Raw genomic sequence first — 12,419 nt, forward strand, 5'->3', positions numbered from 1 at the left:
AACATCCACTTCAGTGGTCACATGTCCTCTTTTTTTCATTTTGTTCCTCCCCATCTCGAAGGCAATGCCCACCTGCCTGGGGTGACTGCACTGTATGACCTCACCTGACAACTGCATATCTGTTGTGCAGACATACTGCAGCATTCAGCGTACCTTACTAAACATCCATTTTAAAGACGGCATTTTAAAGATGGCAAGGTGTTGCTAAAACAGTGACACAAGGTCAATAAAGGGTAATGTAGACCAGAAATATTCATATTAAACAGCCAAATCAGGGGAAAGCGCGAACGCAGTCCCCCACTACCAGAAATTATGCAGTCGAGATTCCCACATTTGGGGAATTCGCAAGGGTCAGTACAGTCGGTGTGCAATGACTGAGCCTCGCCTTGAGTGAACCACCTTCTTGATCATGGTGTCTCTCCTGCCAGGTAAGTATGAGTTGGAAATGTCAGAGGCTGATACCTCTTTCCCAGGTGCCTCACTCGGCCGGACGGTGCTGCAACTTCAACTGTCTGGTGTGCCATGCCAGCAGCAGCAGCTACCCCGAAACTAAAATGTTTGCAGATTAAAACAGTAAGGCTTTTCATTATCTTTCTGATCACTTCTTCTTTTAAACAACCAAAGAACTTGCAGCACAAATGTATTTCTTTCCCCTCCTCCCCATCTCTAAAGCCACAACCACACTGGGAAATTTCTCAGTTGAGGCAAACCCTCACGGCTGAGCGGCTGCATATCTCCAGTGCAGACATGCTGCAGCATTTGGCAAACCTTACTAAACATCCACTTCAGTGGTCACATGTCCTCTTTTTTCATTTTGTTCCTCCCCATCTCTAAGGCAATGCCCACCTGCCTGGGGTGACTGCACTGTATGACCTCACCTGACAACTGCGCAGCTGCATATCTGTTGTGTAGACATACTGCAGCATTCAGCGTACCTTACTAAACATCCATTTTAAAGATGGCAAGGTGTTATAAAACAGTGACACAAGGTCAAAAAAGGGTAACATGGACCAGAAATATTCATGTTAAACAGCCAAATCAGGGGAAAGCGCGAACGCAGTCCCCCACTACCAGAAATTATGCAGTCGAGATTCCCACATTTGGGGAATTCGCAAGGGTCAGTACAGTCGGTGTGCAATGACTGAGCCTCGCCTTGAGTGAACCACCTTCTTGATCATGGTGTCTCTCCTGCCAGGTAAGTATGAGTTGGAAATGTCAGAGGCTGATACCTCTTTCCCAGGTGCCTCACTCGGCTGGACGGTGCTGCAACTTCAACTGTCTGGTGTGCCATGCCAGCAGCAGCAGCTACCCCGAAACTAAAATGTTTACAGATTAAAAGAGTAAGGCTTTTCATTATGTTTCTGATCACTTCTTCTTTTAAACAACCAAGGAACTTGCAGCACAAATGTATTTCTTTCCCCTCCTCCCCATCTCTAAAGCCACACCCACCCACACTGGTAAATTTCTCAGTTGAGGCAAACCCTCACGGCTGGGCAGCTGCATATCTCCAGTGCAGACATGCTGCAGCATTTGGCAAACCTTGCTAAACATCCACTTCAGTGGTCACATGTCCTCTTTTTTTCATTTTGTTCCTCCCCATCTCTAAGACAATGCCCACCAGCCTGGGGTGACTGCACTGTATGACCTCACCTGACAACTGCACAGCTGCATATCTGTTGTGCAGACATGCTGCAGCATTCAGCGTACCTTACTAAACATCCATTTTAAAGATGGCAAGGTGTTGCTAAAACAGTGACACAAGGTAAAAAAGGGTAATGTAGACCAGAAATATTCATGTTAAACAGGCAAATCAGGGGAAAGCGCGAACGCAGTCCCCCACTACCAGAAATTATGCAGTCGAGATTCCCACATTTGGGGAATTCGCAAGGGTCAGTACAGTCGGTGTGCAATGCCTGAGCCTCGCCTTGAATGAACCACCTTCTTGATCATGGTGTCTCTCCTGCCAGGTAAGTATGAGTTAGAAATGTCAGAGGCTGATACCTCTTTCCCAGGTGCCTCACTCGGCCGGACGGTGCTGCAACTTCAACTGTCTGGTGTGCCATGCAAGCAGCAGCAGCTACCCCGAAACTAAAATGTTTGCAGATTAAAACAGTAAGGCTTTTCATTATCTCTCTGATCACTTCTTCTTTTAAACAACCAAGGAACTTTTAGCACAAATGTATTTCTTTCAGCGCATCTCCAAGCATCGACCCGGTACTGCAGTGCCGCTGGGAACGCTGCGCTCTTCTCTGCTCTTGTGAAAAAGCAAACATTGGTGCAGGATGGAAGTTTCAGGGAGCCCAAGATGAAATTTTCTTTTAGTCTGCTGAGAAAAGGGAGTGAATGCGAGGCAGACTTTAACACATCTCTGGGAGCGAGCCGAGTGCGGGCTAACCGGGAGAATTGCTTGAAAGAAACGCGACACCGAATGAGCGCTCAGAACAAAGCCTCAATACGGTGTTTCCCGTGGTGTTTGTGGCTGCCTTGTCTTTTGCACAGAGTAAAAGACAAGGCAGCCATCGAATAGGGCCCGATTGTTCCTACTTGGTCAGCCGAGGAGCAAGGGGGAGCAAGCGTCTCAACCAAGCAAAGCTCACCATGGGGAAGGTGGCTTTGCCAACTGGCCTGGTGCCCTGCTCCCGCAGTGACGGAAAATCGTACTCTGGTTTCTCTTCATGGCGTACAAGTCTTTCGCCTTTTACTAAAGACTTCCGTGGAGAGCAGCACTAATGAGTTGTTTCTATTTTTGGCAGGCTTTACCTTTGCGGGTGAAGCCATTTCTGTCTGTGCAAAAGAAATCTTTTCCTGTGCAGAGTGACTTCCCTGAGTAGAGTCGCTTAACTTGTTGTGACTGTGCCGATGTTGCTTGAATGGTGCTTGCGGGAGTGCAAAGTTATACCATTTAAAAGGGCTGAAGAGTGCTCAGTGCAGCGGGTGGGCGGGGGTGCAAAGTGATTCTCTGGCCACCTATGGCCATAAAAAGAACACCGCGACAAGTGCGCATTGTGCCAGGAAGGGCCCTCGGACGTGAACCAGTGGACAGTTATCGCTTCTCGGCCTTTTGGCTAAGATCAAGTGCAGTAAGTGGTTTAAGTTACCAGAGCCAAGCGATGTAAGGAGCCTGGATGATTTAGGTGTATCGTTTTTTTTTTTGTGGAGGAAAAAATGGTCATTAAACATCCATCCCAGACAGCATTTTATGCTGTTCTGCGAAATTCTTTGAGGTTTGTTTTAAAAGACAAGAAAAGTCATTTTGGAGATCGGGAGTGGTTCGTCAGAACTGTCATCGTCGCAGGTTTGAAAGTTGATCCAGCACAGATTTTCTGTTTGCAATGGAACGCAGCCGATGGGGGATATGATCTCACTTTGAACAGCCAGCAGCAGTACGATCAGATCCAAGCAACATTTCAGGAAAAGGCAGAGATGGAGCCCTTTTCCAGGTTCAGAGTGGTGCCTCTTTGCCAGAGGAATTTGAGGATTGTGACTATCCACGTTTACAACCCATACGTCGGGGACGAGGCAGTTGCTGGGTTCCTCAGGAGGTACGGGAAAGTGGACATGCAGCCGAAATATCTGCGGGACAGTTTTGGGATCTGGACAGGTCGGAGGCAGTTCAGGGTGCTGTTGGGGGAGGATCCAGTCAGCATGGACGGATTAAAGCACCCCCCTGCATACTTTTCAATTGGGGCGGACAGGGGATTTCTTTTTTACTCCGGGCAGCCACTGTTTTGCAGACAATGTCGCAGGTTTGGACACCTGGCGACGGGCTGCATCCAAGTTTGCTGCCGGAACTGTGGGGGAAGTGGGCACGGTGCTGCCACCTGTGATGCACCCCGGCACTGTCATGGGTGCGGGGATGTGGGGCACCTGCTTCGGGACTGCCCCAAACGTACCCGCACATACGCCACAGTGGCTGGAGGTTTGGAGATCCGGAGGCAGAGGCCGTAGGTGGAGTTGCGTCAGGAGGTCCACGAGGCAAAGATGGGCCTTGGGATGGGGGCTGCTGTCCGGATTGCGGAGGCGGCCGCAGCCTCGCCGGCTGGGGAAAGGCTCATGGCAGATGGAGATGTCCCAGGGAAGGGCAACGTAGAAGGAGCGGCAGACCCATCGGACTTGGGAGGTGATCGTGAAGGTGTGAGTGTTATGGTGAGCTTTGGAGACTGTCTGCCGCTGATAGGATCCTGGGCAGATTGTGCGGCGAGTTCGGAGGAGGAGACGGTGGAGATGGTGATGGCAGCGATTGGTGGAGTGAGGAGGCAGAGGGTCTCTTCAGGTGAGGACTACACAGAGTCCTCAGCTGAAGCGGTCCGTGCTGAAACACAGGTGAAGGGAAGAAGGAGGAGGAAGAAACAGCGAGAGGGTGCCGTTCAGTCGATGGACAGTGCGTGTGAAGGAGAGGTGCCTTCGACTTCACCAGGACATTCGGGGTCATTGGGTGTGGACTTGGGGCCGAAGGGTTCCTGCAGGGGGTCTGATGTAATGGAGGGGGTACCTGCGGCCTCCGAGAGGCATCAAGGAGTAAGCAGGGGTGCGGAAGGGGAGGGCGGAGCCTCCGTGGGCACCCAAGATGGTGCAAGGGCTGATAACATAGATGGGGGGACTGGGCCAGGGGAGGGGGGGGCTGTTTCACCCCTGAGCTCGTCACGCTCTGTTTTTGAGGCCAGGTCGCCCAGCAGTGTGGCCTACCTTGAGGAGTGCGAGGTCTACGGATCGGGGGGGTCTGTGGGGAGTGGTTCCGAGGGCCTACTGGGAGAGAAAGAGAAGGCCTGAAAGGGACCTTTACAGTTTTAACAGTCAATGTGAGGGGGATGAGAGATAAGGGGAAGAGGGGGGGGATTTTTCATTATTTGGCCCAGGTCCCTTTCCAGGTTTGTTTTTTACAGGAGGTTCATTTAAGGGATGGGGGAGATGTAAGGGTCTTCTCTGATGGATGGAAGAGGGGGATTTCAAGGTGGGGGGTGGGAGGGGTTCACTCTTGTGGGGTGGGTATTTTATTTGGGGATAGGGATTTTCATGTGTCGGGGAGTTTTTCTGTGGTACAGGGGAGGGTACTAGTGGTTGATGCGGACTGGAGGGGGGTCTATTTTCGGTTTATCACTGTTTATGCCCCAGCAGAACCACAGGGACGGAGGGATCTTTTTTTGGCGTTGCCTGATGTTTGTGTTACCAACAGGGTTTTGGTTGTGGGGGGGGATTTTAATGTCTCTTTTGAAGGCATTGGGGATTTTAGTTTGCCTTATTTGAGGGATGTAGTGATGGACTTTAATTTACAGGATAGTTTCAGGGTGGTGGATAAGTCAGGGGAAGGATTCACATGGTCAAATTCTAGGGGTTCACGCAGTAGGATAGATTTTGTTTTTTTGCCAAATGTGGTGGAGGTGAAAGATGCTGCAGTGTCGCCCCTCTGGTTCACAGATCACGGCCAACTCCGGGTGACCTTTGAGGTGGAGGCACCCCTTTTTGGGAGGGGGTTTTGGAGGCTAAATTGTGAAATCTTGAAGGAAAAGGCTTTCCGGAAAAGTTTTTCTTTCCATTATGGGGTGTGGGAACAACTTAAGCCTTGTTTCGGATCAGTGGTGGACTGGTGGGAGGGGGTAAAACACAATACTCGCCTATTGGCAATCTCATATAGCACAGTGAGAGCACGGGAGAGGAGAAGGGAGTTTGTGCACTTACAGAGGAGACTACAATTTTTGGTGACAGCAGGGAATAAGGGGGAGACGTTGGATAGGGAGGCAGTTGAAGCGGTAAAGGGTAAGTTAGGGATTTATTTTAGGGAGAGGGCTAGGGTGTTTTTATTTCGGTGTAGAAAGGAGAAGTTTGAGTTGGGGGAACGCTGCAGTGCTTACTTTTTCAAGCAGGTTAAGACAGCCCAGGCAAGGGCATGTATCCCGCAGCTGCGTGGGAAAGGTGGGGGTTCTGTGACAGACCCACTGGAGATGGTGGAGGTAGCTTCTCTGTTTTTTGGGGAAGTTTTTGGGGAGGGGGCTGTGGGTGAGGATGGCCTTGGAAGGTTTTTAGGGTCTCTGCAGAGAAGGGTTCCTGGAGATATAGTTGAGGGGATGGAGGGCCCGGTGACCATGGCAGAGGTGGAGGAGGCCATGAAGGGGCTGCCATCAGGCAAGGTGCCTGGGATTGATGGGCTGCCCAAGGAATTTTTTTTGTTTTTTTGGGGGATTTTGGGGAGGGATGTGTGGGAGGTGGTTAAATCTGTTTTGGAAGGGAGGGGCTTAGGGAAAACAATGAGGGAGGGGGTCATATCTCTCTTGTATAAGAAAGGGGACAGGGAGCGAATGGAAAGCTATAGGCCGATCACGTTGCTCTGTGTGGACTACAAAATTGTGGCTCGAGTCCTAGTTGGTCGTCTTCGGAAGGCTCTACCTCATGTAATCCATGAGGATCAGACGTGTGGGGTGGAGGGAAGGCTAATACAGTGGAATCTGGGATTGGTGAGGGACTGTATTCATTGGGTGGAGGAGCGGGGGATCAATATGAGTTTGGTGGGGTTAGATATGGAGAAAGCGTTTGACAGGGTGAACCACAGGTTTCTTTTTGCAGTTTTGGAGAGGATGGGATTTGGGCCCCGTTTCATAGAGTGGTTGGAGATCATGTACAAGGGGGTGGGGAGCAGAGTTATGGTGAACGGGCACTTGGGTACAGTGGTGGCACAGAGAACTGGGGTGAGGCAGGGATGCCCACTCTCCCCGCTGCTCTTTGTGGCTTACATGGAGCCGCTGGGTGCGGTGGTGCGGGGGGACCCGGGTGTGGTGGGTCTGCACCTTCCTGGAGCAGGTCCAGACAAGTTGACAGTGATGCAGTATGCGGATGACATGACCTTTTTTTTGACAACAGAGAGGTCGGTCACACGGCTGTTGGAAGTGGTGGAGAGTTTTTCGATAGTGTCGGGGGCCAAAGTGAACTTAGGGAAGTCCACCATTAAGTTTTTTGGACCATGGGCTGGTAGGGTGGGAGGCCTAGCTGGTCTGCCCCAGTGCCAGGGCCCAGTGAGAGTCCTGGGGGTAGAGTTTCAGGGAGAGGGGAGTGCAGAATTAAATTGGAGACGGCGTCTGGCTGCAGCCCGTTCGCGGATGGGGCTGTGGAAATCCCGGCAACTTTCCTTAAGTGGTAGAGTGCTGGTTTTGAAGGCTGATATTTTGCCATTTTTGGTATACCTAGCGTATGTTTTTCCTTTACCTCCTCAATATAGGAGAAGTTTCATGAGAGATGTTTTTTCCTTTGTATGGGGGGGGTATGAATATGTGAGAAGGGAGTGGATGTACCAGGAAGTTCGGATGGGAGGGAGGGGTGTGCCGGACATCCCACTTAAGTTGGATGTGGTTTTCTTTTCCTTTTTGTGCAGGTCTGTGCAACAGACCAGTGGCCATCATTTTCAGGCACTTTTGCTGTTTTGGTTGTCATTCCCCTTCAGGAGATTGGTGTTATGGGACAATCGAAAGCCAAAGGGGGATGTCTTACCCCCGTATTATAGGCAGGTGGTATGCTGGGGGAAAAAGCACCCAGAGTGTCAGGAGGGGGACCTGTGCTTCAGTCACCGGCGCCTGTACAGGGCTCTGGTGGAAAAAAGGGGGCCGGTGGGGGTGTATGGGGTGGGGCAACAAGGGTGGGTTTTCACACAGCAGAAAGGTCTCACAAACAGGGCGAGGGATATAAATTGGCTCGCCTTACACAGGAGGTTGCCAGTCAGGGAAGTTTTAAATAGACACGGGTTGACACGGGGGAGTTTGTGCCCAAGGGAGGGGTGTGGGGCTGATGAGACAATTGAGCATGTGTTTTGGGAATGTGGGTTTGCAACAAAAGTGTGGGTTGAGTTGGTTCTTTTTTTTCCAAGATTGGGGTCTTTAAAGTATGACATGATAATGCTGGGCTTGGGTTTAAGGGGGAAAGGTAGGGAGGGTTTTCTGTTATGGTTGGTTCTGTCTATGGGAAAGGTGGCGCTGTGGGATGCAAGGACGGCGTTGATTAAAAACAATGTGGACTGGCAGGTGGGAAGGGTGGTGGTAAGGGTGAGGGCAGAGATTGGATGCATAAGAAGAATGGAGGAGGAAAAGTACGGGTATCACGCTGCAAGAGAGCGATGGAAGACTTTATTTTTTTGAGCGGGTAGTGTTTCTTTGTGGTTGTTTCTTATGTTTGTATGGTTTTTGTGTCGGACATGTAAAGCATTACTTTGACTGTTTTGTCATGTTGTTCTAAATGTTTCTTGGAAGTTTTGTAATAAAAAAAAAAAAAAAAAAAAAAAAAAAAAATCTGTTCTTATCAGTTTAATATCTGATATGTCCTCTATACGAGGACTACATATTTAATGGATTTTTAGGAACAGGAGTTGAAAAAGGAGCTTGCTCCGTTCACTGCAAGCATCGACCCGGTACTGCAGTGCCGCTGGGAACGGTGCGCTCTTCTCTGCTCTTGTGAAAAAGCAAACAGTGGTGCAGGATGGAAGTTTCTTTTAGTCTGCTGAGAAAAGGGAGTGAATGCGAGGCAGACCTTAACACGGCTCTGGGAGCGAGCCGAGTGCGGGCTAACCGGGAGAATTGCTTGAAAGAAACGCGACACCGAATGAGCGCTCAGAACAAAGACTCAATACGGTGTTTCCCGTGGTGTTTGTGGCTGCCTTGTCTTTTGCACAGAGTAAAAGACAAGGCAGCCATCAAATAGGGCCCGATTGTTCCTACTTGGTCAGCCGAGGAGCAAGCGTCTCAACCAAGCAAAGCTCACCATGGGGAAGGTGGCTATGCCAACTGGCCTGGTGCCCTGCTCCCGCAGTGACGGATAATCGTACTCTGGTTTCTCTTCATAACGTACAAGTCTTTCGCCTTTTACTAAAGACTTCCGTGGAGAGCAGCACTAATGAGTTGTTTCTATTTTTGGCAGGCTTTACCTTTGCGGGTGAAGCCCTTTCTGTCTGTGCAAAAGAAATCTTGTTCCTGTGCAGAGTGACTTCCCTGAGTAGAGTCGCCTTACTTGTTGTGACTGTGCCGATGTTGCTTGAATGGTGCTCGCGGGAGTGAAAAGTTATACCATTTAAAAGGGCTGAAGAGTGCTCAGTGCAGCGGGTGGGCGGAGGTGCAAAGTGACTCTCTGGCCACCTATGGCCATAAAAAGAACACCGCGACAAGTGCGCATTGTGCCAGGAAGGGCCCTCGGACGTGAACCAGTGGACAGTTATCGCTTCTCGGCCTTTTGGCTAAGATCAAGTGTAGTATCTGTTCTTATCAGTTTAATATCTGATATGTCCTCTATACGAGGACTACATATTAAATGGATTTTTAGGAACAGGAGTTGAAAAAGGAGCTTGCTCCGTTCACTCCAAGCATCGACCCGGTACTGCAGTGCCGCTGGGAACGGTGCGCTCTTCTCTGCTCTTGTGAAAAAGCAAACAGTGGTGCAGGATGGAAGTTTCAGGGAGCCCAAGATGAAATTTTCTTTTAGTCTGCTGAGAAAAGGGAGTGAATGCGAGGGAGACTTTAACACGGCTCTGGGAGCGAGCCGAGTGCGGGCTAACCGGGAGAATTGCTTGAAAGAAACGCGACACCGAATGAGCGCTCAGAACAAAGCCTCAATACGGTGTTTCCCGTGGTGTTTGTGGCTGCCTTGTCTTTTGCACAGAGTAAAAGACAAGGCAGCCATCGAATAGGGCCCGATTGTTCCTACTTGGTCAGCCGAGGAGCAAGGGGGAGCAAGCGTCTCAACCAAACAAAGCTCACCATGGGGAAGGTGGCTATGCCAACTGGCCTGGTGCCCTGCTCCCGCAGTGACGGATAATCGTACTCTGGTTTCTCTTCATAACGTACAAATCTTTCGCCTTTTACTAAAGACTTCCGTGGAGAGCAGCACTAATGAGTTGTTTCTATTTTTGGCAGGCTTTACCTTTGCGGGTGAAGCCCTTTCTGTCTGTGCAAAAGAAATCTTGTTCCTGTGCAGAGTGACTTCCCTGAGTAGAGTCGCCTTACTTGTTGTGACTGTGCCGATGTTGCTTGAATGGTGCTCGCGGGAGTGAAAAGTTATACCATTTAAAAGGGCTGAAGAGTGCTCAGTGCAGCGGGTGGGCGGAGGTGCAAAGTGACTCTCTGGCCACCTATGGCCATAAAAAGAACACCGCGACAAGTGCGCATTGTGCCAGGAAGGGCCCTCGGACGTGAACCAGTGGACAGTTATCGCTTCTCGGCCTTTTGGCTAAGATCAAGTGCAGTAAGTGGTTTAAGTTACCAGAGCCAAGCGATGTAAGGAGCCTGGATGATTTAGGTGTATCGTTTTTTTTTTTGGAGGAAAAAATGGTCATTAAACATCCATCCCAGACAGCATTTTATGCTGGTCTGCGAAATTCTTTGAGGTTTGTTTTAAAAGACAAGAAAAGTCATTTTGGAGATCGGGAGTGGTTCGTCAGAACTGTCATCGTCGCAGGTTTGAAAGTTGATCCAGCACAGATTTTCTGTTTGCAATGGAACGCAGCCGATGGGGGATATGATCTCACTTTGAACAGCCAGCAGCAGTACGATCAGATCCAAGCAACATTTCAGGAAAAGGCAGAGATGGAGCCCTTTTCCAGGTTCAGAGTGGTGCCTCTTTGCCAGAGGAATTTGAGGATTGTGACTATCCACGTTTACAACCCATACGTCGGGGACGAGGCAGTGGCTGGGTTCCTCAGGAGGTACGGGAAAGTGGACATGCAGCCGAAATATCTGCGGGACAGTTTTGGGATCTGGACAGGTCGGAGGCAGTTCAGGGTGCTGTTGGGGGAGGATCCAGACAGCATGGACGGATTAAAGCACCCCCCTGCATACTTTTCAATTGGGGCGGACAGGGGATTTCTTTTTTACTCCGGGCAGCCACTGTTTTGCAGACAATGTCGCAGGTTTGGACACCTGGCGACGGGCTGCGTCCAAGTTTGCTGCCGGAACTGTGAAAGGCTCGTGGCAGATGGAGATGTCCCAGGGAAGGGCAACGTAGAAGGAGCGGCAGACCCATCGGACTTGGGAGGTGATCGTGAAGGTGTGAGTGTTATGGTGAGCTTTGGAGACTGTCTGCCACTGATAGGATCCTGGGCAGATTGTGCGGCGAGTTCGGAGGAGGAGACGGTGGAGATGGTGATGGCAGCGATCGGTGGTGTGAGGAGGCAGAGGGTCTCTTCAGGTGAGGACTACACAGAGTCCTCAGCTGAAGCGGTCCGTGCTGAAACACAGGTGAAGGGAAGAAGGAGGAGGAAGAAACAGCGAGAGGGTGCCGTTCAGTCGATGGACAGTGCGTGTGAAGGAGAGGTGCCTTCGACTTCACCGGGACATTCGGGGTCATTGAGTGTGGACTTGGGGCCGAAGGGTTCCTGCAGGGGGTCTGATGTAATGGAGGGGATACCTGCGGCCTCCGAGAGGCATCAAGGAGTAAGCAGGGGTGCGGAAGGGGAGGACCGAGCCTCCGTGGGCACCCAAGATGGTGCAAGGGCTGATAACATAGATGGGGGGACTGGGCCAGGGGAGGGGGGGGCTGTTTCACCCCTGAGCTCGTCACGCTCTGTTTTTGAGGCCAGGTCGCCCAGCAGTGTGGCCTACCTTGAGGAGTGCGAGGTCTACGGATCGGGGGGGTCTGTGGGGAGTGGTTCCGAGGGCCTACTGGGAGAGAAAGAGAAGGCCTGAAAGGGACCTTTACAGTTTTAACAGTCAATGTGAGGGGGATGAGAGATAAGGGGAAGAGGGGGGGGGGTTTTCATTATTTGGCCCAGGTCCCTTTCCAGGTTTGTTTTTTACAGGAGGTTCATTTAAGGGATGGGGGAGATGTAAGGGTCTTCTCTGATGGATGGAAGAGGGGGATTTCAAGGTGGGGGCTGGGAGGGGTTCACTCTTGTGGGGTGGGTATTTTATTTGGGGATAGGGATTTTCATGTGTCGGGGAGTTTTTCTGTGGTACAGGGGAGGGTACTAGTGGTTGATGCGGACTGGAGGGGGGTCTATTTTCGGTTTATCACTGTTTATGCCCCAGCAGAACCACAGGGACGGAGGGATCTTTTTTTGGCGTTGCCTGATGTTTGTGTTACCAACAGGGTTTTGGTTGTGGGGGGGGATTTTAATGTCTCTTTTGAAGGCATTGGGGATTTTAGTTTGCCTTATTTGAGGGATGTAGTGATGGACTTTAATTTACAGGATAGTTTCAGGGTGGTGGATAAGTCAGGGGAAGGATTCACATGGTCAAATTCTAGGGGTTCACGCAGTAGGATAGATTTTGTTTTTTTGCCAAATGTGGTGGAGGTGAAAGATGCTGCAGTGTCGCCCCTCTGGTTCACAGATCACGGCCAACTCCGGGTGACCTTTGAGGTGGAGGCACCCCTTTTTGGGAGGGGGTTTTGGAGGCTAAATTGTGAAATCTTGAAGGAAAAGGCTTTCCGGAAAAGTTTTTCTTTCCATTATGGGG

The 12,419-nt window shown here is 50.6% G+C and overlaps 7 non-coding genes and 3 pseudogenes across 7 annotated transcripts; 7 read left to right on the plus strand and 3 right to left on the minus strand.

The window, feature by feature from the left end:
• Nucleotides 1–272: 272 nt before the first annotated feature.
• On the minus strand, nt 273–436 carry LOC140267665 (U1 spliceosomal RNA). Its single transcript, XR_011907259.1, has one exon. It is a non-coding gene; the product is annotated as a U1 spliceosomal RNA (small nuclear RNA).
• A 603-nt stretch (nt 437–1,039) lies between these two features.
• On the minus strand, nt 1,040–1,203 carry LOC140267678 (U1 spliceosomal RNA). Its single transcript, XR_011907270.1, has one exon. It is a non-coding gene; the product is annotated as a U1 spliceosomal RNA (small nuclear RNA).
• A 608-nt stretch (nt 1,204–1,811) lies between these two features.
• LOC140267986 (U1 spliceosomal RNA) lies at nt 1,812–1,975 on the minus strand. Its single transcript, XR_011907509.1, has one exon. It is a non-coding gene; the product is annotated as a U1 spliceosomal RNA (small nuclear RNA).
• A 682-nt stretch (nt 1,976–2,657) lies between these two features.
• LOC140267926 (U5 spliceosomal RNA) lies at nt 2,658–2,771 on the plus strand. The gene has a single exon (XR_011907456.1). It is a non-coding gene; the product is annotated as a U5 spliceosomal RNA (small nuclear RNA).
• Nucleotides 2,772–3,045: 274 nt separating this feature from the next.
• Nucleotides 3,046–3,220, plus strand: LOC140267786 (U2 spliceosomal RNA; annotated as a pseudogene).
• A 4,990-nt stretch (nt 3,221–8,210) lies between these two features.
• On the plus strand, nt 8,211–8,420 carry LOC140267774 (U2 spliceosomal RNA; annotated as a pseudogene).
• A 376-nt stretch (nt 8,421–8,796) lies between these two features.
• Nucleotides 8,797–8,910, plus strand: LOC140267820 (U5 spliceosomal RNA). Its single transcript, XR_011907358.1, has one exon. It is a non-coding gene; the product is annotated as a U5 spliceosomal RNA (small nuclear RNA).
• A 275-nt stretch (nt 8,911–9,185) lies between these two features.
• LOC140267644 (U2 spliceosomal RNA) lies at nt 9,186–9,376 on the plus strand. Its single transcript, XR_011907240.1, has one exon. It is a non-coding gene; the product is annotated as a U2 spliceosomal RNA (small nuclear RNA).
• A 409-nt stretch (nt 9,377–9,785) lies between these two features.
• On the plus strand, nt 9,786–9,899 carry LOC140267930 (U5 spliceosomal RNA). Its single transcript, XR_011907459.1, has one exon. It is a non-coding gene; the product is annotated as a U5 spliceosomal RNA (small nuclear RNA).
• Nucleotides 9,900–10,174: 275 nt separating this feature from the next.
• Nucleotides 10,175–10,347, plus strand: LOC140267799 (U2 spliceosomal RNA; annotated as a pseudogene).
• Nucleotides 10,348–12,419: the final 2,072 nt, after the last annotated feature.

Source organism: Leuresthes tenuis, unplaced genomic scaffold (assembly GCF_036924035.1).
Source record: "Leuresthes tenuis unplaced genomic scaffold, fLeuTen1.0.hap1 SCAF_13, whole genome shotgun sequence".
Taxonomy (NCBI): domain Eukaryota; kingdom Metazoa; phylum Chordata; class Actinopteri; order Atheriniformes; family Atherinopsidae; genus Leuresthes; species Leuresthes tenuis.